Raw genomic sequence first — 25,661 nt, 5'->3', positions numbered from 1 at the left:
ATTTGCTTATCTGTGGGCAAACAGGCACATAGGACTTCAGCCCATTTTGGGACCTTGGTCATGTGGCTCTTGAGCCAGTCAATGCGATCAGAACTGACAGCCATCATGCCTGAGAAGAAGGACTAAGAACTATTAGATGGGTCATTTCATTTTCTTTCTGCCATTAGGATGACATATCCTAGATGGTGACTGTTCCTTCAGATTGCTCCTTTTATCCTAGGTGAAAAAGGGAAGTCAATTAGAGATTATTTCCAACTTCAATGCAATGGTGGCAAGAAATAAATCTTTACATTGTGAACCATATACGGTTTGTTTAATTGTTATCACAACATACATGTTGTAATCGTTATCACAACATGTCTTTTCATGGGAAAAGATAACTGATAAAACATTGATACCTATAAATAGGATGCAGTCATAGCAAAAATCCCAAAATGTATGGCATTGACTTCAGGGCTATAGAGTAGGTGTGGGAACCCTCAGGAAAGACAGGAAAAAAAATGAAGAAACTTTATCTAATGGTGATATATTTGAAAAATATGCCTCTTGCAATAACTTTAAAAGATGATAATGTACTTAACAAGCCAGTAGTTTTAGATGAAGTTGGGAAGCAAAATGTGACTGTTGGGACTTCCTTGCTTTTGGTGACATTAAAGAAGTATGAAAAAGAAAAGACATGAACTTAGAAAATAAAAGTTTAAAAATAATGGAAGAAACATGTGGATCTAGAAATTTCTGAAATTGCGGGATTGAAAGATACAACTGTTTGTTTTCTTCAACCACTAAAAATAAAATTGACAAATGCTTTGAATAACAAGGACTTATTGAAGCTTGGCCTAGGGCAAAGAAGGAATCATGGAGACTACTGACTTGCCTTAGATAAACTCCATGACAAGATTAAATTTGCTCTCAGAATTTTTTGTTTGTTTGTTTGTTTTTGTTTTTTGTATTTGGACAAAATGGCTTACAGGAAAAACTAACAAAACAAGCAGTATTGTTTTTCTGCTGAAACCCGATAGTCTTAAAATATTGACAATTAAGTCTAGGGAGAGGAAGATGCATTTCAAGAAAAAAAAACAAAAGAAGTAAAGACGTGTGTATTGGAACATGGAGCTTGTTAAAATCATACAGATGAATATTTGAGAGGTCTAGACTGCCAAATAACTCCTAGACTAGACCAAAAATAAAATAAAATAAAATAAAAACAAAGACCAAAAAAACAAAAACAAAAACAAAGAATAGCAAAACAAACAAAATAAAACAAAATGAAATGTGACAGTTAAAATGACATTGAGCTCCCATTTATGGACAAGATGCATCTGCTAACACTAATTAGTTCCCCAAAGAGGGTGTGCAGTTTAACACTTTCTTTAGATGTGTCCAAGGAAAATGAAAGATCCATTTGGGAAAGAGCCATAACCAAGAGAACCTGGTGATACAAACATAAAGTAGGATGAAGACTAATTCTGGAAGATTCTTTATCTCCAAAGTCAATGAGCACTCCAGGTATCTTCCAGAAATAATTTCAAGTTTACTGTGGACCAATTATTTTGTGCCTTCCATTCTTCTTTTCTGATGCAGGCTTTATTGAGATTAACACGTCCCTGTTCCACTACTGAATGCTTGGTGTTGTAGGGTGCAGATAACTTGTTTTTGCAGTCCACCAATCTTTGGATCAACAGTAGCCACACTCATCATGATGTAGAGACAAGCAAAAGGCCCTAGACTTGAGTCTAATGTTATGATTGGTTGAGACTTTTTGAGATGCCTTCTTTGGGAAAGAATGTGTTTATTTTGTGTGCAGATGGAAAGCAAGAGAATATGTGACTATAAGGATGAGATATAACAGGCTGCATTTATTGTTACCATTTATTCATGTTCCTTCAGTAAGAGGATTCTGCATACCTTCCTATTGCCAAGTGAATGAAGGTGAATCTTTCTGAGAGGCATTTACTTCTATAACCCACTGAGGTGAGGCATAGCCATGTGATTTAATTTTGCCAGTGGGATAAGGGCTAAAATATCCATACCAGATCTGAGCAGACATTTATGAGCCATGAGGTAGGTCAGCCATTCTCTTTTACCTTTGTTGTCAGAGTAGTATGACCCAGAATCCAACTGCCCCACTTCAGCCCAGATTCTGTGGTGAAGACAAGAGAAGCACAGAAGAGCCATATCTGACACACCCAGCAAACATGTAACAGCAATGAGAAATAGATTGATTAATTACAAGATGCTGAATTTTGAAGGGATCACTTAGGAAAGGCTGTGGGCTGCATGAATATTTTAAACTTTTTTTTTTTCATTTCCCCCTTTTCTTGGTAAGGGTATAAAAGGATAATAAAGGTATTTCTCAGTGAGATGTTAAGGAAAACAGCTAGGCATTACCTACATTAATTTGGATGTGTAACAGGGCCAAGTAATAGGGAAAAGAGAGATATGGCCTATGGTTTCTTAATTCCACAGTTTAAGACACAGGAGAGAATGTTTAAGTAAAGCCCCAAAGAAGAGGGCTCATCCTTTCAATTTTCATGCAATCACTGTGTCACTCAACTCTCATCCACACTGATAAACATACTTATTACTGTATTGAAATGTAACCGCTTTCTCAACCAGGGGATGTGTTCCTTCCCTTTTCATGTTTTCTTCAAAACAGTTTCAGCTAATGTTAAGATTCTCTTGCATTATGAATTGTCCATACGATTCATCTTTGGCATTTTAGTAGCTCATGCATTTTGCAAAGCAGCCTTCTTACAATTTTCACCTTTTGATACTGTGGTTTATAATGAGGTTAGCTCATCTACCATACTGAACTTGACACAAAGAAAACTAGAATAAAATATTGGTCTTCAAATCTAAAGATTAAAATTGTACTATTGCAACATTACTCAAGAATGTACATTAGAAAAAATTGTCAGAGGCTTTTAAGGTGTCAGAAAGGGCAGCATCTGCATGGATAAATTATGAGAATTTTTTGTCTTTTTTCTGTTATGCCAAAAACTACCACCACCAGTGTGCATTCTGTATTATTGAGCCCAAGCCTTTGAAATAAGAAACTCTAAAACTCTCTAAAGCATTTCTTTCTTTATGTTGGTTTTATTTCTTATGCTTAATTTCTGAGCATGTCTTAATTCAGGCAAGTTTCCATCTCAGGTACTTGTGCATAATCATACCAGTCCTGTGCTTGACTATCTGGCATGTAAAATTATGAAATTTTTATTGTAATTTAATTTCAGTATAAATAATGCTATGTCATAGTGATATGATTTTCTTAGAGAAATGCTATATAATGTTAGTCAGGAGCCTTACTAGTTCTCAATATTAAGAGGAAAATAATTTTCAAAATATACCAAAATTGAGGGGTTTATAGGAAGGAGTAAAGAAGTACTACAGTAATTTTCATACATAATTTATTATTTCACTTGATAGTAATAATGATAATATCAATATTTTTATTGTTATTGTATGCCAGGCCTAATTCTAAGTTCTTTGAATATGTTAATTTATTTAACCTTAAGGAAATCTCAAGTGGTTATTTTACAGATATATCTTATTTTATTTATTTTTAAAGATTTTCTTTATTTATTTATTTATTTATTTATTTATTGAGAGAGAGAGAGAGAGCAAGCAGAGGAGAAGTCAAAGGAGAGGGAGAAGCAGACTCCCTGCTGAGCCACCAGGCACCCTCAGATATATCTATTTTAAAGATGAGGAGACAGGCACAGACAAGTAACTTGGGTCATGTACACACAACTAGTAAGTGTTGGATTTATCAGTCAATATAAACCAGAGTCTCTCTTTCAAAGTATAATAGATTGACAATTACCAACATTAAAATTTGGATCATTTGGATTTCTCAGTCTTCTACCAATAATACCATAAGCCATAGGCTTTAGAGTTTTGTAGGGAAAAGATCAGTAGTTGGGTTTGGTTTTAATCCCCAGTCTACACCTTATTATTTTGGTAGAGATAATGACCAACATTGGTGTTTACTTTCCACACAGTAGAGTTTTGTTATATTATCTCAAGTCACTGGATATTTTGTTTAGGGGTCTTTCTTCCTAAATTGGAAGACTCTAAAAAGGCAGTCTTGTTGACTCTATATGATCAATGCTTGTCTTTGCGGCTTCTTGTATGTAAAAGACACTGCCTCATTCCTTATGTAGGTTCTTTTTTTTTTTTTTTCCTAGTTTCTAAGTCAGCCCTAACATCTGACTTGATGGGATATTGTTGTTGTTGTTATTATAGCTCCTCACAGATGGACCACTCATGTAGAATCACGATGCAATCATCCAGTATCCCAGGGCAGCTACTTCTGAAACATTTAAAGTGTCTGTCATTAAAGTAAGATATGTATAGGTATTATCACCTGGCCAGACTCAGTCTGAATTTTCTAGTTTCTCTTCTTTATCCCAAAAAACCCACCTTCTCAGCCTTGTACACATTTCTTGCATCATCCCTATGGCTATTTTCAGTATAGTTCATTCAGTTTCTTCTCTGGCCATCCCTTGGTTCCGGATTCTCTTCATTTTTGTTCTAGTTAATGGGAGTTGCAGAGGGAGGTCTGCGAATAATTTCCACATGGAAATTCATTTAGTGCAGAAACACAAAAGGCACTCCATACATGTTTATAGAATTGAGTTGAAATGTCCAACCAAGATTCTTTTTTTTTTTTTAAAGATTTTATTTATTCATTCATGAGAGACACAGAAAGAGAGGCAGAGACAGGCTCCATGCAGGGAGCCCCATGTGGACTCCATCCCCAGACTAGGGATCACGACCTAAGCCAAAGGCAGAAGCTCATCTGCTGAGCCACCCAGGCATCACCAAACAAGGTTATTCTATGAATAAATGGATTTAATCTATATTTATTCGAAGGGGATGAGGTTAGATAAATTGGTGGTATGATATGAATTGAACAGTTTAGCAAGTTTACCAGGAGGATACTGTACAGTTTTTAGCTATCAATGATTAAATGGACTTTAGTGATATGTAGCAGATATCCCTGGGTAGAAAAATCTATTCCATTATCAAATAACATGTGCATCACACACTTGGTCAAGTTATTTTGAAATAGAAACATTTTATTTATGGAACATATGACTTTTTTAATTTGTCTATGAAGAATGAGCACTTGGAGAAGACTAAAGGAATGAAATTTATGCAGAGAAATTATTTTAAAAATAGTATAAAATAGTTAATTCATTGATGATCAAGGAAGGACTGTCAGTTTTCATGATTAGATCTTAAATTCTAAACCAGTACCAGGAATGAATGGACTTTTATTGTAAAGATTAATTAAATGATTAAGGCATGTAAAGTAATTAACAGTGATGCAATTAATAAATAACCAATTCACAGCAATTTAACATAACAATATAACAAAAGAAAAAACACAGAAGTGGAAGAGTACAAAGTAAATGATCATTGACCAGCCCCTGGAATAAATGCTAGTTACTGAAAGATGGGAATGAGAGGGGCCTGGGAAGGGCCTGAGCCTGGAGTTCTTCTTTTCTGTTATTTACAAATTCTGAGAGAAAGTCTATGGCATAAGCAGTGTCTGGAAATAATATGATTATATTTCAGGACAACAGTAATTTCAAGGATACAAGATAATGGGTCCTGATGGACAAGAAAAGTAGAGCAAAGGAAAGTCTTAGGGAATTTGGTATTTAAAGTTCAGGCCGACAAATTTGGTGTCTGTGCTGTCTATAGAGTAAGGGGATTCCAATCTTGGACTGTGATTCAGGTGCAAAAATCAATTTTTCTAAGAGGAAAATGTAGCTAAGTTTTATACCTAGCAGTCATGAACAGGGACTCAAAATACTTCTGCCTATCAGAATTGCCTGGCCGAACTTTAAAATATCTTGATGGCTGGGACTTATCCCCAACCCCATTAAATTGTAGTTTAATTAATTCTTCTAGGGTGATTTGGAACATTAGTTAGTTTATCCATTGTTTATCTTGCTGTTGGTTGTCATTTGTTTACATTTTGGTTTTAGTCTGGTTTTGTTAAGTTCCTGATGATTCTCGTTTACAGAGATCTCTGCTTTAGAGTGCATAGAGAGCACCTGGGGATGTTGGAAATGCATATTTTGATTCAGTAAGCTTGAAGCAAGGCCTGAGATTTAGTATTTATACATGCTCCCAGGTGCTGCCAGTTCACACATCACACTTTGGATCAAAAGTCCCCTCCTATGACCTAACACTTAGACACCAGGGAAGAAATCCCATTATTAGAACCCAGAGAAGTAATCCTGATGAGCTCACATTTCAGAACTAGAGTAAGAGTGGAATCGGACACAGCTTAGCCTTGGTTCATTCATCTGATCTGTCTTGGAAAAAAGTTTAAAGTCAATCTTCACAGTAGTGTTTCTCATTCTTTAAAGAAATCTTAGGGCAGCTCAGGTGGCTTGGTGCTTTAGTGCCACCTTCAGCCCAGGGTGTGATCCCAGAGTCCTGGAATCAAGTCCCACGTCGGGCTCCCTGCATAGAGCCTGCTTCTCCCTCTGCCTCTTTCTCTCTGTGTATGTGTCTCTCTCATGAATAAATAAATAAAATATTTTAAAAAAAGAATTCTTAAAAAAAAAAAGAAATCTTGAACCCTAAATGGCATTTGACTCTCCTCAAAGTCTCCAAAATCGTGGTACTTATCCATCTTGATTTTTCAAAGTTTGTATTAGGACTTGATAATTTCTATACAAACTATTCAGATTTTCTTGGATATGCTAATATTCTGTCTCTTGCCACTCAGCTCTTTATACCTTGTACCACAAGAACATAATTTGTTTCCTATTTCTTTAAACAAAATACTTGAACATTACACAACAAGACATTATTACACTTCATATTGGAAATGTGAATTTTTAAGTCATTTAAGTAATAACAGGAACCAGATCCATTTCAAAGGAATTTTGCCATTTATCTATTTTTTTAATCACATTGAGGAAGACTTCTTAATCACCACAAAAACACTGTATGATGAATGATTTCTAGAGAGGTGCAGTGACAAAATTAGGGAACTCAAGTTTTCAAAAAAATAGAATTTACTTTTTTTTTTTTGGCACTGCCACAGAGGTTTTAGGGAATCCACTAGGACCATAATGTGCTGATAAACTATGCACTCCTGTCACTATGCTCATAGATACTTTTTCAGTACACTGGAGTGAGCTCCTAAGTTCTCCTATTTGAATGAACATTCATTGTAATGTGTATATTAAGAGATTGTATTAGGCATATTGGAAAGCCTTAGCAACACTTGTAGTCCACCCACTTGCTCTTTAGGGTTAGTTGAACAAAACAATAATTTATTAAATCTCCTGTGTGGCATGTCTGCTTACATGGGTTTCTTGAATGTTCTTTGTACGTGTACTGTTAGGTTTTGAGAAGATATGTGTGCATCTTAGAATAGACTTGATCTCTTTATTAATAATATATATGGGAAGTCATATGTATTAGTTTTCTATTGCCGTGTAACAAATGATCACAACTTTAGGTGCTAAAGGGAACACAAATTACAGTTTTGTATGTTGGAACAGTTTACAAGGTCAAGATTCCTGCCATTGGTGAACTGGGTCCTCTGCTCAGATTCTTACTAAGATGAAATTAAGCTTTTGTTTAGGGCTACAGTCTCATCTGAGGCTTGGCATCCTCTTCCAACCTCACTTGTTGCCAGGATTTAATTGCTTGCACTTACAGGACTGAAGCCCCTCAGCTCTGAGAAGGTGCCTACTGTTTGCTGCCATATGACTCTCTCCAAAATGTGGCTGTTTGCTTCATTAAGGCCAACAGGAGAGTGTATCTGGAATATCTCTGACTTCTTCCTGATTCTGAACATTAGATCTTCTTTAAAGAGCTCATCTGATTAAGTTAATATTCTCACTTTCTATTAACTTAAACTGATTAGAAGCCTTACTGATGTATGGAAAGTCCCTTCCCCTTTTTTTATATAACATAGTCTGCAAACAGGAGTGAAATCCATCATATTCATGGAGCCGCAGGGGCTCCACCTCCATTTAAGGCCACAGGGGTGGGGCCATTTCCCCGGTGGGTCTGGAGGGTGGAGGCAACAAACCAAAGGGGATGATGATTCAAGAACCTTAAATCTAATGCCAATTGCTTTGCTAGATTTTGGACTTGCTTGAGATCCATCACCCTTTACTTCCTTCCAATTTCTCCCTGATAGAATGAGGGTGTCTATGCTCCACCTGCTCCACCATGGTATCTCAGAAGCACATAATTTGTCTAACATGACAAATCACAGCTAGAGTGTAATTTGGCTTTGGAAAAATTGGACTTCATGTCTCACCCATATCTGATTTAGATGGTACTTAGAGGAGACTGTGGACTTCAGAATTGATGCTGGATTGACTCAACAATATGGGGGCTCTTAGGATGTTATGAATGTATTTTGCATGTGAAATGGATATGAATTTCGGGGGCAGGTGAAGAATGTTATGGACTGAATGTGTCCCCCCCAAATTCATATACTAAAGCCCTAACTTCCAGCGTGGCTGGCTGAGTATGCAGATGGGGACTCTAAAGAAAGGATGGAGACTTGATCCATTAGGATTGATATCCTTAAAGAGACAATAGAGAGCTCTCTCTCCCTCCCTTTCTTTCTTTCTATGTTGCACACAGTGAGGAAAATCCACAGATGTGAGCATGCGATAAGAAGGCAGCTGTCTGCAACCCAACAGAATTCTTACCAGACACCAACCCTACTGGCACCTTGATCCTGGACTTCAGTCTCTAGAACTATGAGAAAGTAAATTTCTATTGTTTAGGGCACCACAACATGGTATTTTGTTATGGCTGCCCAAGGGGACTAATACTCTAGGTAATGCAGTATATATGGTTAGCAGAAATAGATGACACATACAAATTCTACTAATTTGTGTTTCCACTAGTAGTTTATCAGAATTTTGAGTTGGCTCACATTCTTGTTAACACTTGATATTTTCTTTCTCTTTATTTTTAGTCGTTCCGATGGGAAGGTAGTAGTGCATTATGTGGTTTTATTTTTATTTAAACACTAATTAATGAAATTGAACATGTTTTCTTACTTTTACTGGATATGGGAATATTTCTTTTAAGTGTTTAAGTTAGTAGCCCATGTTGTAAAAAGATGGGCTTTCTTTTTCTTATAAACTATTAGTATTTTGTATATTCTATGCACAACATAAAACATTGTAAGATGTTGTTTTGCATGTACAGTCCCCAAATCTATGTATTGCCTTTCATTCACTAACACTTTTGATTAATAGAAATTATTATATTCTAATTAACTACTATTTTATTTTGTGGTTAGGAATTTTGGATTCTGATAAAAATTCTTTGCTTGCTTTAAAGTCATAATGATGTTCTTTTATGTTTTCTGATTAAAAATTAATTGCTCTACATTTCCATTAAAAAAGCAATCCATATGGAATATTTGTATGCTATTTACTATAAGGAAGGATCTAAATTTATTAATTTTTCCATATGATAACTGAATAACTTAGCTCCATTTACTGATAAAACACCACCTCTTCTACATGAAACTGTGCATCACTTTTGTTGTAAATAATGTGATTGGATATATTCATCAGTTTCTGGGCTTCTCAATCTGTTCTATTGGCCAAAGTTTTGTCCTTTTGCCAAGACCCTGCTATCTTAATTAATATTAGTTACTAAAGTTTTATATTAAGGCTTGATTGCTAGTAGTGAAAGTCTCTAGCTTTATTAATCTTCTATAACATTGCCTTCTATTCTTGGCCTTTTGTATTTTCATATCAATATTAGACTCAGCTTGTCAATTTCTACAAAAATATTTATATTTTGAGGAAAATTGGGTTGAAACAATAGATTAATTTTGTTAAAAAGGGACAATTTTAACATATTGAGTCTTTATTCTGATCTACCATCATTATATAAACTCCATTTAAATGGCTAAAAAAAACTCAATATTTTGTAGTGTTTAGTGTACAGGGATAGAACATAAACTATGATAGGATATGATGGTTTTCTTTTTTTTTATGTTTTTTATTCTAATGTAACATATTTTTAGAGAACTTCACTGTCCATTTGCTTTTGGTATATAGAGGTGTGATTTATTTTTATTTATTGATCATGTATACAGCAACCTTGTGAAAATCACAGACTTATTCTAAAATTTTTCTGTATATTCTTTTAAACTTCATAGGTAGAAAAGCATTTTGGCCCTAAATTACAAGTTTTTAATTTTTCATTTACAATTGTTACATTTTTTTTTATTTTCTCCTTTTTATTTATGTGTCTGTGTGTGCATCTGTGTGTATATGTGTGTCCACTAGCTAAGACTTCCACTGCAACGTTTAATAGAAGTGGTGATAGTATCCGATGGAAGCAGATGGACACCCCATCCAATATTTGATCTGAATGCTGCGACTGATGATGCTATACATATACCAAGAGGTTATAAAAAGGTTCTTTACTCACATAATGAGCCATTCCAGGGAAAGCAGAACTGGTCCCAAACAGGCCTGAAAAGGGCTTGAGAGAGAGCTGGGACAGTGATATTTTAAAATTTTATATTTGTTTGTGGATGGGGCCAGAGTGAGGACTTCCTTACACAGACATTCTTGGGTGATTTGAACTCTCCATCAGAGCCAAAAGAGAGAACACCTGGACTTTCTATAAGCTTGCCCAAATGTGTGGCAGAAAATAAAGTAGGAGTGGCAGGTTTGGAAATCTCTCAGCAGGTTAACCTGAAAAATGAAGTTAGCCTCTTTATTATATTTATTTTATTCCCAAACATTGAAGTTAATTTTGAGATATTTTGTCAGTGAATGTGAGTGTTATTGGTTGAACATCAAGTGAATAATGTGTCCACATCTGGTATATTGTTTTAATATTTTTGGAGTTTTATACCTGAAAGAAAATGTCAAATTCTTTCATTATTGCAGATTCATTTATTCCCATTTTAGTGTTCTAAATTTTTGTTTTATATTTTTTGACTCTATGCTATTGGGTACATACAAATTTAGGATTGATACATATTGGATTGACCCTTTATGGTGAAATACTGTTTTTAAAAATTTTATGAATAGTTTTGACCCAGGTGTCTGCTACGACTATAGCCACACCAAATTCCCTTTGATTAGTATTGGTATGCTCTTCATCCTTTCACTTTCAAACTTTCTTTCTCCCTATATCTTGTAAGCATATTGAATGCATGTGTATAGTTTTAAAAATCCCAGATATTTACTTAAAATAATTATTCTGTTTAATATTTAAGTCACACATACATGTACACACACACACACACACACACACACACATACAAAATATATAACTGGGGCACCTGAGTGGCTCACTCAGTTAATTGTCCAGTTCTTGGTTTTGGCTCAAGTCATGATCTCAGAGTCATGAAATTAAACTTTGTGTAGGGCTCTACATTCAACAGAAAGTCTGCTTGAGATTCTGTTCCTCTCCCTCTCTCTCTGCCTCTCCTCTGCTCTTTCTCTATAAAATAAATAGATAAATCTTTAAAAAATAATAAATTAGATGCCATTCCATTGTTTTGTCTTTTATAATTTCTGTTCATTAGTCATTTCTCAGTCTTCTTCTAACAAAACATAATGTATCCATTTTTCCTTTAGCTCTTTGCAAGATTTTCTTGCAATTTTCTTGGTGTAGTTTTCTTGGTATTTATGCTTCTTAGATTCTGCAGATTTTCATGAATCTTAGTTGACATCTTTCAACAGATTTGGAAATCCACTGTCATTATCTCTGCAAATATTATTCCGTGTTCTCTTTCTCTTTTTTCTCCATGACTCTTATTACAGGTGTATTAGAATTTTTAAACATTTTACATGACTTACATGCTCTGTTATCTCTTCTTTTTTTGTCTTTTTCTTTTTCTACTTTAGTTTATTTTGTACTAAGCTTTTTTTCAGTTTTTAAGTCCTCTGGTTTTCTGCTTTCAGTCTGTTGTCCAACCCATCCGTTGAGTTCTAAATTCCAGATATCTTATTTTTCAGTTATGGAATATTTGTTTGTATGTGTTCCAATATTTTACTGGAACCTCCTTGCCTTCACTAGTATTTTCCAAATTTATTCTCTATTCTCTTAAACATAATAATCATGTATATTTAAAGTTTTGCTTGCTAATTCTACTACCTTGTAATTTCTTGGCAAATGTCTTCTGTTTTCTCTTGATTTGTTAAAGTCCCTGACTTTACTAAGGTCTAGAATATAATTTTTAATTTTATGAGAGATATTATGTATAATGGAAACACAGAAGTTCAAGATGTCATTACTCTCCAACTGAGGATGTTCTTCTTCTCTCTGCTAGATAGATAAGAAGGGGCTGAAATCTAACAAAATCATTACTAATCTGTCACAGAAACTTGGTTGTAGTTTTACTAAGACTCATTCTTTCTTGTGTTTGTCTTCTTTCTTTGGAATGTCCCTCCTGTGATTTTTATTGAGTGCTTGCATTTTTTTTCTGTGTATAACTTTTGAGATTGCAGGAAACTAAATTTTACCTTCTAGAGTTTCCCAGCCCAGCTCTTATGCTTCTAAACACATGCAATAACAGAATCTGGCAAATACCTTGAAGGAGAAGCCAGCCAAATGACCTCCTAGCAGGTCTTTCTTTCCAAGGTCTATAGGACATTGTCTGTTTTATGGTGCCTTTTGGAACTTCCAAATAAACTTCCAATCTTTCTACACACTTTTGAAATTCTATATTTTTTATAGGAAACACTGGCCTAGTGATGAGACTTCTCAAATATTTAAATTGTTATTTTTTTACTACTTGAACATTGAGACTTTGGTTGGTTTCTTTACTCCATCAGAGTATATAAGTTTGGAGTAAGCTTGAATATCATCTTATGACTGGGAAATGCCCACAATTTGGCAAATTTCCCTAGAGGGAAATATCTGATGGACATGAAATCTCCTTGGGTTGTTCCTTACTTTATGGAGTTTTAGTTCATCTGATACTTGTTCCTTTTAAACTTAATGCGCATGAAACCATAATCTCTCTGGCATTGGCCAAAACAACCAGCAAAACTAAAAGACAACCTACTAAATGGGAGAAGATATTTGCAAATGATATATCTGATAAGGAGTAAGTATCAAAAATATATAAAGAATTTATACATCTCAACACCCGAAAACCAAAATAATCCAATTTAAAATGGGCAGAAAACTTGAACTGACATTTCTCTAACAACATATGGATGGCCAACAGACACATGAAAAGATTCTCAACATCACTTATGAGCAGGAAAATGCAAATCAAAACACAATTACATATAACCTCACATCTGTCAGAATGGCTAAAATCAGAAACTTAAGAAACAACAAGTGTTGCCAAGAAGAAAAAGGAACCCTCATGCACTGTTGATAGAAATGCACACTGGAAAAACACTGTGGAAGACAGTATGGAGACTTCTCAAACAACTAAAATGGAGCTACCCTACCATTCAGCAATTGCACTACTGGGCATTTACCCAGAGAGTATGAAAATAGTGATTTGAAGGAATACATGGCACCTCTGATTATTGCAGCATTATTTACAATAACCAAATTATGGAAGCAGCCCAAGTGTCTTTCAACAGATGAATGGATAAAGAAGATGTGGTGCACATACAGACACACACACACACACACACACACACACACACGTTATTTTTAGCCATTAAAAAGAATGAAATCTTGCCATTTCCAACAATATGGATGGATCTAGAGAGTATAGTGCTAAGTGAAATAAGTCAGAGAAAGACAAATACCATATGATTTTACTCATATGTGAAACTTAAGAAAGAAATAAAGGAAAAAAAAGACAAAAAAACAGACTCAACTACAGAGAGCAAACTAATGTTTAGCAGAGGGGAGGTGGGTGGAGTGATGGGTGAAATAGGTGAAGGAGATTAAAAGTACACTTATCTTTTTTTAATATTTTATTTATTTATTCATGAGAGACACAGAAAGAGAGAGGCAGAGACACAGGCAGAGGGAGAAGCAGGCTCCATGCAGGGAGCCCAATGTGGGACTTGATCCCAGGATTCCAGGATCATGCCCTGGGCCAAAGGCAGGCGCCAAACCGCTGAGCCACCCAGGGATCCCCTAAAAGTACACTTATCTTGATGAGCACTGAGTACTATATGGAACTGTTGAATCACTGTGTTATACATCTGAAACTAATATAACACTGTGAACTCTTTGCTGGAATTAAAAAAAATAAAAGCAATAATAAAAACATTAAAAAAAAATGCTTGTGAAAATGATTTTTGAAATATATTCAGCTTTTTAAAATTGTTTCAGTGAATGCATTGTCTGTTGCAGCCTATCCCATTCTTATGGTGAGAACTCCCAATTTAGCTTCTTTTCCTTCTTAAAGTGAGATTTATTGAAAATACAATTAAAATACAGTGAAATTTACTCTCAGTATGTGCTTTAATGAACTTAGAGAAATGCATACAGCGTGGAGAATACTTCCAGCACCTCAAAAAGTTTCCCTGTACACCTTTCTCACAATAACTTCTGTCTGCTACTAGCCCCTGGCAGACATTAAATTCTCTTCTTATAGTTTTACCTATTCCAGAATGGAAATACAATATAAATGGGATCATACAGCATCCTAGTTTCTTTCACTTAGCTTAAGGCTTTGTAGATTCAGTCATATTGTTACATAAACCCAGTAGTTAATACCACTCAAATGTATTTCATTGTGGATGAGCTGATAGACATTTGTGGTGGTGTTAGATTCGGTGATTATGAATGAAGTCCCTAAATGGGGACTTGGAGTGAGCTGAGGAGACTTTGGTTGCTTCCAGCTTGTAATTGCATATAGGTATTTGAATAGGCATGTTTTTAATTTCCCTTGAGTAAATACCTATGCAAAGAGTTACTATGTGATATAATAAATAGATGTTTGAAAAATTTCTACAAAATTGATAAACTATTTTCCAACAAGGCTGTTTATTTCCCATTAGCAATGTGTGTACAAGTTCCAGTTTTTCCATATGTTACCAACACTCAGTAGAGTCAATTTAATTTTAACCATTCTTGTTGGTATGTAGTGGTTTTAACTTCCATTTCCCTAGGATCTAACAATATTGAGAATCATTTCATATACTTATTTACTATCTTTTTTTCAGTGAAATGATCCTTTTTTTGCTTATTTTTATTGAGTTCTTTGACTTCTTATTGAGTTATAAAAATTCTTTGTCTCTTATGAATATGTCTTTCATCAGATATACACTTCATGAAGGTCTTCTCCATATCTGTAGCTTGTCTTTACCTTTTCTTATCAGTATTTAGCACTTATCTAACTTTTACCCAGGAACTGTGAGATAATAAATGTTATTACTTTAAACCATTATGTTTGGGATAATTTATAATGCAGCAATTAGTAATTAATATGCCAATTATGCCATCTTTTGTTAAAAAGATTATTTTTTCACCATTGCATTACCTCGGCACCTTGGTTGAATTAACCATAGTCAATTAACCATAAATGTGTGAGTCTCTTTCTGAATGACTTTTCCCCCATGTATCTATAGGCTTTCTTTCACTAATGTGCCAATTTTTTTTGTTACTATCACTGCATAGTCCATAGTTCCTATATATTGTTGTTACACAGTTCCATAGATTATATTTTGAGAGCCACTGTTTTATGAGTTTTGTTTGAGAGAAAGAGAGAGAGAGGGCATGCAAGAGAGCACAAGCAGGCAGGGACAGAGGAAGAGAGAGAGGATCTTAAGCAGGCTCCATGCCCAACATGGAGCTTGACATGGGGCTCAATCTCATGACCCTGAGATCATGACCTGAGCTGAAATCAAGAGTCCAGTACTTGATTGATTGAGCCACCCAGGCACCCCAAGAGCAACAACTTTAAAAGATTAAAAGCAAGTGTACTTTATTATCTCCTGTAGGTTTAAATTTCTGTAACTGATTACTTACACTTGTGAGCTTGTGAGGACGATTGATCTAGTTTGATAGGAACCAGCTCATAGAGGATGCATGGAAGGTCACATGACTTCCTCACCCCGCCCCCCCCCCCCCCCAACAGGAACTTAAATAGGCTAGAAGTACTTGGAATGCCCTTGCCTCAATATGGGACAGCTATGAGGGGAGCCTCAGCACCGTGGTGCATGCTAAGGCTTAACTTTTTGGAAACTATATTCTTGCTTGTACTAGTCTCAGTTCCCTTCTTTATTATGCATTTCTCTCTTCTTTATAAGCTTTTCCTGATGAACATTCCCTTAATGCATATGTGAAATTAAATCCCTGCTTACACTCTGCCTTTAGGAAACCCAACTGAAGACACCAAGAATTCCACTCATGCATATTTATATCTATTCTTAGGGCACTTTTGCACAAATGTTGGCAGAATAATAATAAATACATGAAAATTCTGTGGCACCAAAGTCATAGAATATTATCTCCAGATTTTATCCAGAAGGTCTATTTAACTCTAAGTTCTGTCTTAAGGTAAAATTTAGGAAATACCTAAGTAATTGGTGTTTCTTGTGGAAGAAATAAGAAAGAACATTCTTGCCGGGGTGATTCCCTAAAATCCAGTTAATGAGACAGATTCATGGAAATGTTGTGGCTTTTGAAATATGACCTAGCAAAAGAGGACATAGAATGCTGTATTCTCTCCATAACTGATACCATTTTCAAAGTTTTGATCTGAAGTCTCAAAATTTCAGTTTCCATTTCTTGCTGGAGATCTGTGTGTTCATCCTTCAACAGAAGTAGAAAATTCATGTTAATGTTAAAATGATTGAGAATGTTTTAATGTAAAGATATGTTATCCAGATAATTAATCTATAGTTTTGAAATTTTGTCTGTGGACCTGAGATATAATGAAGATTTCACAGGTTTAACTGTGAAGTAGTTGATTGAATACCCGTCACAGTAGAAAATCTTGGGCCTGTTACTTCTCAGAATAGCTCTCACACTGTGATACCAACTATGGAAAGAAGTAAGCACCACTTGAACACAACTAGACTATGGTGAAAACAAAGCATAATTGAAGCATAACATTGTTTTGTGGTTAAATATATATTTGATTTTCAAACCAAAAACATTTCTATAAGAACTAGACCATCAAAGGCCAGGGCTTAGATTATTCCATAATGTATATTTAAAGAAAGGTTTTTGCTAAACAACAAGAACAACAACAATACATTAAGATAATTACAAAGTTCTAATTAGTCTTTCTCTTAAAAAATGGCTTATCTTCTAGGTGAAGGATTTTAAAGCGTGATAGAGAAATTGTTACGGTAACCGTAGAAGGAAAAAGTACTGAAGATATCATGGAACCTCATAATTAAACAGAAACTTACAGCTCAGTTAAATTTGAGCATCATTATGCATAAAACATCAGTGAGTACCAAGAGACTAATAAAAAGAAGTGCTATTGATGTTAATAGGCAAGGTAAGAGATAATATAGATTGGACCAAGCATTGCAAATAGAGTCAAGAGAAACATGAATAACACTAGTAACTAGAACTCAGTCCTTCTCTAACAGACAGAAGAGCTATCTACTTACTGTTGCAGATCTTTTTTAAAAAGATTGAATTTGGGATCCCTGGGTGGCGCAGCGGTTTGGCGCCTGCCTTTGGCCCAGGGCGCGATCCTGGAGACCCGGGATCGAGTCCCACGTCGGGCTCCCGGTGCATGGAGCCTGCTTCTCCCTCTGCCTGTGCCTCTCTGCCTCTCTCTCTCTCTGTGACTATCATGAATAAATAAATAAAATCTTAAAAAAAAAAAAGATTGAATTTATTTATTTGAGAGAGAGAGAGAGAGAGAGAGAGAGCACAAGCAGGGGGAACAACTGAAGGAGAAGGAGAAGCAGACTCCCACCGAGCAGGGAGTCTGATGCGGGACTTGATCCCAGGACACCTGGATTATGACCTGAGCCAAAGGAGGATGCTTAACTGAGCCAAAGGAGGAAGCCAACTAGACATTCCTACTACTGCAGATTTTTGACTCATGTTTAAATGAAATACCATGAGTAACAATTTTTATTTTGACTGGATTGGAGATTTTGAGCTATGAAAAATAAGGGCAGCCTGGGTGGCTCAGCAGTTTAGTGCCACCTTCGTCCCAGGGTGAGATCCTGGAAACCAAGGATTGAGTCCCATGTCGGGCTCCCTGCATGGAGCCTGCTTCTCCCTCTGCCGGTGTCTCTGCCTCTCTCTCTCTGTGTCTCTCGTGAATAAATAAATAAATAAATAAATAAAATCTTAAAAAAAGAAAAATATAACTATAACTATGACTATATATAACTATATATATGACTGTATATAATTATATATGTTATATATATATATATATATATATATATATATATATATTTGGAAAAGGAAAATAAGGGTATCTATGGCTGCCAAATCATCTAGGTTCTGATTCACTTTTGTAAACTTTTCTTTTCTTTCTTTCTTTTTTTTTTTTAAGAGACTGTGGTTAAGTCATTACAAAGAAGGGCAGTTTTAACTTTCAGGATTCATGACACAGACAAATTTTTATGAAACATAACAGGTTAAATATTTTCTTTGGAAGAAAGGTGGGTTATTACATAATTACAAACTCTTTCTTTTTAGAAGAGCTAACACCATGTTAATAAAGAACTTTATAATTAATCTGATTTAGGTAGGTAGAAGATATAAATATATCTTATCTATTTGCCATCTATGTCTTTTCTATCTTATGTAGGATATCTTATCTATCAATCTTTATCAGTGGTTGAGATTTCTGGATAAGAACATTTAATAGTTCTGGGTCTTAGTTTTCTCATATATAAAATATGGACGATGGACTACATGATTTGCAAACTCCTTTTGAGCTCTGATACATTTAAGATCATTTCTACCACAACTTGTCATGAATATCTAGTTCTAACAAATTTATTTATTTATTTATTTATTTATTTATTTATTTATTGTCATTGGAATGAAGTTTTGTTGCTTAAGCAAAGTGTCTTTGGACATAGTCAATCAGTGCTAACAACTCAGGCACCTGAGTTTGTCATCAGTACGTTATTGAAATTATATCAACATTGAATATCTAGCTTCTGTCTGATTTTTAATCTTGATAGAAGTCGTGTAATTCATAGTAAATCTAAGATGTACAGTGATTTCTGCATTTGTACTGAAATATTTTCCTCGGTTCTTCTCCTATGTTGGACAAGTTTTTTTGTATGTGTGACATGCCACCTAATTTTTCCTCCTTCCCTGTAATAGTATTGATGCAACGATAAACATGTTGGCTTTGAGTATATTGAAGTTAGAATCACTTCAGCCTCTTGCTTTGCTCTGCCTGCATAAGGGAATCTTTCTTTTTGTTTCACTCCTTTTGTAGGCACTCTGTCCCTCTTGAAAAAGACAGATGTCTTCATTTTTTTTGGAGAGGCTCCTTCTGTTACAGTCTTCTGTGCTAATTTACTGCCATAAAAATTGTGAGAGGTTATAGGAAAAATATGCTCAGGTAAACAAAGTGTACAAATTTAATTTGCAGAAAGAATGCTGGTTAAATATCATCAGAATTACCATCCTACAAAGAAAAGTGTTAAGGCTCTGGGTTCGATATAATAAAAGTGCCTACCTGACCAACAGACCAACCTAACAAAATTACAGCGGTACTCAATTTTGTTTAGCTTTTTGCCCCTTCTCTAATATTTACAGTTTTCCTTCTTTGTTTCTTCTTTCTTATATATCTCCCCCTCACTTTATTGTCTCCTTCCTTTAATTTGGCAGACCTGACACGATTTCAAAGAATTAGTATTACAATGGACTCTGGAGGGAAAAAATCATGGTATCACCTCATATGGGCAAATTAAACTACATTTTAACTTATAATCATATTGTTTGTATGTTAGGAGGGGAGAATTTGTTTTCAGCTTTTGTCTGTGCTTTTATTTTACTTTTAACTAGATTCAACGTATAGTTTTAGATTTAGGTAGCTCAGCAAATTCTATATTGCTGTGTCAGTTACCCTTCTTATGGTTGAAGTTTATTCTGATGGAAAAATGTGGCTTTCTAAACTGGTAATTAATTATAAAGGCATATAGTTGGAGATTTATTTGTATCTCATGACTAAAGTTACAGCTTGGTTAGTCTTGACTTTAATCTCATATTTCACATTGACTAAGTAACCTAGAAAATAACGCTATTTTTCCAGAAATAAATCTCTTAAGGACACCAAAAGGATGAGCATGTTGCTTGGTTTCAAGAATGGCATAGGCAAAAAAAAAAAAAAAAAAAAAGGCGTAGACTTAGATTTGCATTCTTATAATATTATTTCTAATGATCTGAAAGGACCTCCAAATATTGGGACTTAAAAATTATCCTCCTACTGCATACTTCTGCAAATTTCCTCATGAGATTGTTTTGCTTTTTTATCTTAAAAATTCAAAATATTTTACTGAGATGTAACAGAGTAAAAATAACCAAACAATGAAAATTAAAAAAAAAAAAAAATAACAAAAAGTCTTTCATAGGGGTTAGATTGAAGGGCACCACAAGACTGAAATGATCTGGAAATCAAAGGGAGGGACAGAAGGTCATGCTTATTTTATCATGTTAGGATGTCAATTAAAATATACAAGGCACAGTTCTCACATATTCACAATGAAAACTAATATTGTTTTATGCTAAAATCTTTTTAGATTTTGCTAAGATGAAATAGCCATTTGTTAAGGTGCTATTTTTTATTCTATGTTTATTAGAAATACCTTTGCATGTAACTAGCCTCCTTCTCTATGAACACTTGAAAGGAACATCTATAGGCATAAAAGGTAATTTTACTACAAATAAATTATATACATTATAAATTATACAAATAAATGTAACAGAGTTTTAAAAATATTTTTGATAATCTGTTATTATTCTGAGGTAAAGGCATTGCATTAGAAAGTTGAATTTAGTTTATAAAAAAGAAAGAGTCTCATATCTAAAATATTTGGATCCTATTTTTTCATATAAAATGTTGCTATTATTTTTAAATTGGAAAGGTTTATGGTTTAAATTATCTGAAAATTTGAAAAGGTCAGCTTATATTAATTTTCAAAATAACTTCCCTCAAATATAGCACTCTTAATATTTTTTCACTTTCAGAAAAAGGTTGCTTACTATTCCCTCACCGTAAATGACAAAAGTGATTCATAGGTTAACATTAAGAATCCATAACATAAGAAATGCATTATCTATAGTAGGAATTATCTTTTATATATTTCAACTTTTTTATTACAATGTGATTTTTCTAATCAAACTTTCTTTCTTTGTTGCTTTCTTTCGTGATTCCAACATGTGTGTGAATTATCATAGATAATGAAATTTAGATATCATTAAAGGTTTTAGCAGTGATTTATATGAGGTTATTAATAAGTCTATCTACATAATCAATATAATCTATCTCCTCTTTCCCCTTCTTTTTTACTCCTCTCACCTGACAGTTAAATTTTATCAATATTAAAACATTGTTTATTGTATTTATCTAAAAGAATTATGACAAGGAAAATATCCATGGCAGACATAAGGCAATTTGTGAGTTATTTTCTTACTCTATGCTGTATCTTAGATGCTTAATCTGTTCGATGATTTTGAATAAACTGATTTGATAATTTCAAATACAGTGAGTTTAATTTCTGAAATCAGACAAGTTGATTATTTTTAATAAAGAATTTACCCATTTGATTAAATAACCAAACTATTATACACATCGTTATTATTTTTTTTTTGCTATTAAATTCTTACCTGATCCCTAAAAATACTTGTTATACTGAAGAATGAGAATCTTGTTCCTCCCATTTAAATTGTCCCACTAATTTCACATCTATATAGTGGGAAACATGTTGAAGAAAAGTATTAAAATATTTTAAAGCCACATGGGATTATTAAATTAACCTGGAATGAGTCCTCTAAATCGTTGAGGCAACTGTTCATCAGAAGCTTTTCCTTAAAAAGAAGAAGAAAAAGAAGAAGAAAAAAACCCACCAACTTTGTACTTACTGGAGACCTATAATTCACAGCTGTTATTTTAAGCAATGTTCCTGGAGAATGGTCAGAGGAATATACTGGAACATTGGAAGAAGAAGAAATTAGCCAAATTCATCATTTGCATTTAATTTTGCATTTTCATTCAATTAATTCCCCTTACTTGTCTAGCAAGACTGAACTCCTCTTAAAAGTCATAATTTCTTTCAGCTCAGCGTAAATTATGATGCCTGAGAATCTTGGACTATGAATAATGTGGCCTATTTTGGGGGGCTACTGTCTAACTGTTAGTTTTGGATGGGAAATACAAAAGCATTTTACACACTCAAAGCAAAGATAGTGAGTGTTGAAAGTAATCAATGACTTCCTTTCATTTCCTCTAAATGACAAGCTTAACAATTGCCATGGAACTCACCAGTGCATTCTGGAAATCTCATTCTGTCATCATAAAACTCTGACTATAGCAACATCTGTCTAGAGCTGGACAGAGCCCCAGTGACCCTGTGCTAACACTGTATCCCTGGTGGTCAGAAAGCAAGCAAGAAAGGTAAGAGTAAAGAAACATGTAAACGGATTAAATGACAGAAAAGTACTCTCAGAAGGAAACCTTTTCTTTCTTTCTTTTTGTTCAGAGCTGTCAGAGAAATTCTCTGGATGTATCTTTGCTTTCATTGAACAGGAATCAAAACAGAAATTTAGGTCATTATACAAATAAAATTAGTGATGAGCTTTCAACCCTTTTAAACAGTTGATCCTCCTTTTTTGCCTTCCTAACTGCAATGTGTGTCAAAGTTTAATTTTTGTTCTATTGAGATTATACCTAGATTTGACAATATTATAATATAAGGCACATATTAACAGATCATGGAGGATAACAAGAAAGAAAGAAAAGACCTTCATCTTGTCTCTCTTAAAGCCAAGATTTTATTTTCCCTCTCAGCGCCCCATGGGGATGGTATGGATATGTCACCAGGTCCTTTCATTTTCTAGAATGTGCCATTTTACTTAGACTTGAAAAATGAATTCTGGCCACCAGATATTTTTATCAGCAACAATAGAAAGAAACTAATGCATAGATATACTAGTCTTTCTGATTTATTTTCTTTAAAACATTATTATTTACTAAACTTATAATTTTATATCCTATATATATAGAATATATATATATAGGATTATATTATATAGGATATGATTATATCATATATATATGTGTGTGTGTGTGAGTGTGTGTGTTTTTCTTGGACTTTGGAAGCTTCATATCACTGTAAAACTACTTAGTTGAAGTAAGGTTTAATGAAAGGGAGTGCAGAGAAATTCTGTTACTTTTTCTACTTTTAACTTCCAAGTCATAGGCATCATCTCTTCTTATTTGTCTGTGAATAGATGAACATACTTTGCCAAGGGTGGATGATTAAATAATAAACCAAATTATAAAGCCCAATATACTTTTCTTGGCACTCAAGCAAGTGGCACTCCAGCACAGTGGGGGGGAAAAAAAAAGACTTACCATTAACATTTTCAGGTAGGGTTTGAGTGCCTTACACTGTAAAGATTCTTTTTTTGGGGCAGGGGGGAAATCTATGGGGAAGGTACCTTACAGATACAAATTAATTTAAGTAACATACCTTCTCAGCTTTACAAATATTAGAATGAACAGAAATCCTAAGCATTTATTATCTCTAGGTTTTGTTTGTTTGTTTGTTTGTTTTGTTTTAATTTGCCCATAAACATTCAGGAAAGTTCAGAAAACTCGCATATACTCCACAAGTTTTTGGTTCCACCCCTTCTGCCTCAAGTGCACAAAGACAAAGCAGTAATCTATCTAGTTTATTTCTTTGAAAATGGTGTTCTTAAAGTACATCTTGCAGATAGATTATCTATCCCTCACAGCAAAGCTTCACAATGGGAGTCTAATAATTGCTCCTTTTCTAATTTCACTAAATGAGTTATAATTATTTTATGTCTGTTTTATGGTTACTGAATAGTATTAACCTAAACTCTAATTATAATATAGCTTTCAAAGAAATGTATGGACAGCAAATTGATGAACAGCCAGCTTATGTAGGAACATCCCATAAAGCAGAAACACAGCTAATAGTTTTAGGAATAGCATGTTAAAATTCAGGAACACAATTCATTTGTGAATGAAACAGGATATAAATTCATTGAGTTTATATCTTCCAAGACTAGATAGACAGGAACATGCAATTGTGATTAATACAAATAAAATAAATTTACAGTTAAGCACAAAATTGCCATTTTCCAATGTGTTTGAAACCAATGATAGATAATTTTTAGTCCCATATCATACTCATACTGTGAGTATATAGTGGCCATCGAGTCACTTGGATTTATAGCGATCTTAGCAAAATAAACACTGTGTCACTAACGCCGATTGTGTTATTGAGGGAAGCAATTTGCCTACGATGTTTTCATAGTCCATTGCTAGTTTGAAATTCTTCGTGTAGATATTTTAATATTTTAATAAAAGAAAACTGAATTTGTCTATGGATTTATCATAAAGGAAGGGAAGAACGAATGTGTTCTTTAATTTAAAAAATTCCTCTAAGTACTGAAAAATAATTTTTAAGAGAGATATATATTAATTTTTGGCACACATGTTTTGAAATGTTTTCATGAGTAATAAGTTTGAGAATATTCAAACACAGTTTGACTGGATTCCTCCTGCAGTTAAATCCTTATTAATTGGAAAAGTTTCTTTTTATCAGAATAAATGCAACCCAAAGCATTCATCACTTAGCTCATGAAATCCTTGCTGCTTGTTCTACAAATATTGACTCATATGAGCATATTTAATTCAACATGTCTTTCACTTTACTTCTTTAAATTTTGAATGGACAATGTTTGCAGATTTACAATCCGCTTTAGGTATTGAAGATAGCATCTAGATTTTTTTTTAATTTCAAAATTTCTAAAATATACAAATCAAGTCATTAAAGAGATTGAATATCTGCTGGTACTTTATGGTGACTGGAGGATGGGTTTTATGCTCAGTCTGAAGGAAGTAACTGAAAAGCTACCTCTTAAGTAAAACTTTCAATGAAAAAGTTATAAGGCACATGCTATTTTATTTTGGTTGATTTACAATATTAAAATGACTCCATTAGCCATCTTGAATGTACAGAAGGTGTTTGTAGTTTCCAAATTTTAATTACTACTATCTGTGGAGCATTGACTATCATTGCTAACGACAATAAAAGTATCAAGAATCACAGCCATTATTTAATAGGTGTTTATGATAAGTCAGATAAGGGCATTGTGATGATTATTTTGTGAGGAACATAGTAAACTAAGTATTATCAATACTGCTATTACATGGGTTGAAAACCCAGTGCTCAGAGAGGTTAAATACCTTCACCATGATAGTTTAATTGTTGGTGCTGAATATGAATCCCAGAATTGTTCCTATGACAGCAACCAAAATGTTTTCATTCAGGTAACTAAAAAAAAAAATCACATTAGTCCTAATATTGTTATGAGACTTCCTAGGGTTATATATAGTTTTGTTTCCCAAAGACTATTCTAAGCTCTGGTACTATCCACTGAGTATTTATTGAAGGCCTATAATAAACCAAGTACTAGTACCTAGGAGTACCAAGGTAATAAAGCATCATCCCTCATGCTCAAGAGGTCTCCAGGCTAGTTTAAAGACTGATATAAAC

The 25,661-nt window shown here is 34.1% G+C and overlaps 2 long non-coding RNA genes across 10 annotated transcripts in view; one reads left to right on the top strand and one right to left on the bottom strand.

The window, feature by feature from the left end:
* The window catches only part of LOC102156780, a 33,696-nt gene extending 11,322 nt beyond the window's left edge, over positions 1–22,374 (bottom strand). Inside the window, exons 1-4 of one of the 2 annotated variants that reach the window (XR_005374303.1) lie at positions 22,142–22,374; positions 21,994–22,058; positions 21,739–21,817; positions 16,486–16,722 (exon numbers count right to left, since the gene is read on the bottom strand). This is a non-coding gene — a long non-coding RNA (uncharacterized LOC102156780). Of the gene's footprint in view, positions 1–16,412; positions 16,723–21,738; positions 21,818–21,993; positions 22,059–22,141 lie in introns of those variants that run through there. The other variant, XR_005374302.1, reaches the window with a different exon arrangement.
* Positions 22,375–22,407: 33 nt separating this feature from the next.
* The window catches only part of LOC102156728, a 266,073-nt gene continuing 262,819 nt past the window's right edge, over positions 22,408–25,661 (top strand). For 5 of the 8 annotated variants that reach the window (XR_005374311.1, XR_005374308.1, XR_005374306.1 and 2 more), the window contains exon 1: positions 22,409–22,525. This is a non-coding gene — a long non-coding RNA (uncharacterized LOC102156728). Of the gene's footprint in view, positions 22,526–25,661 lie in introns of all 8 variants that reach the window. The other 3 variants (XR_005374309.1, XR_005374310.1, XR_005374305.1) reach the window with 1 other exon arrangement.

This window comes from Canis lupus, chromosome 19 (assembly GCF_011100685.1).
Source record: "Canis lupus familiaris isolate Mischka breed German Shepherd chromosome 19, alternate assembly UU_Cfam_GSD_1.0, whole genome shotgun sequence".
Lineage (NCBI taxonomy): Eukaryota > Metazoa > Chordata > Mammalia > Carnivora > Canidae > Canis > Canis lupus.
This window is presented reverse-complemented; position numbering and strand designations above follow the sequence as displayed.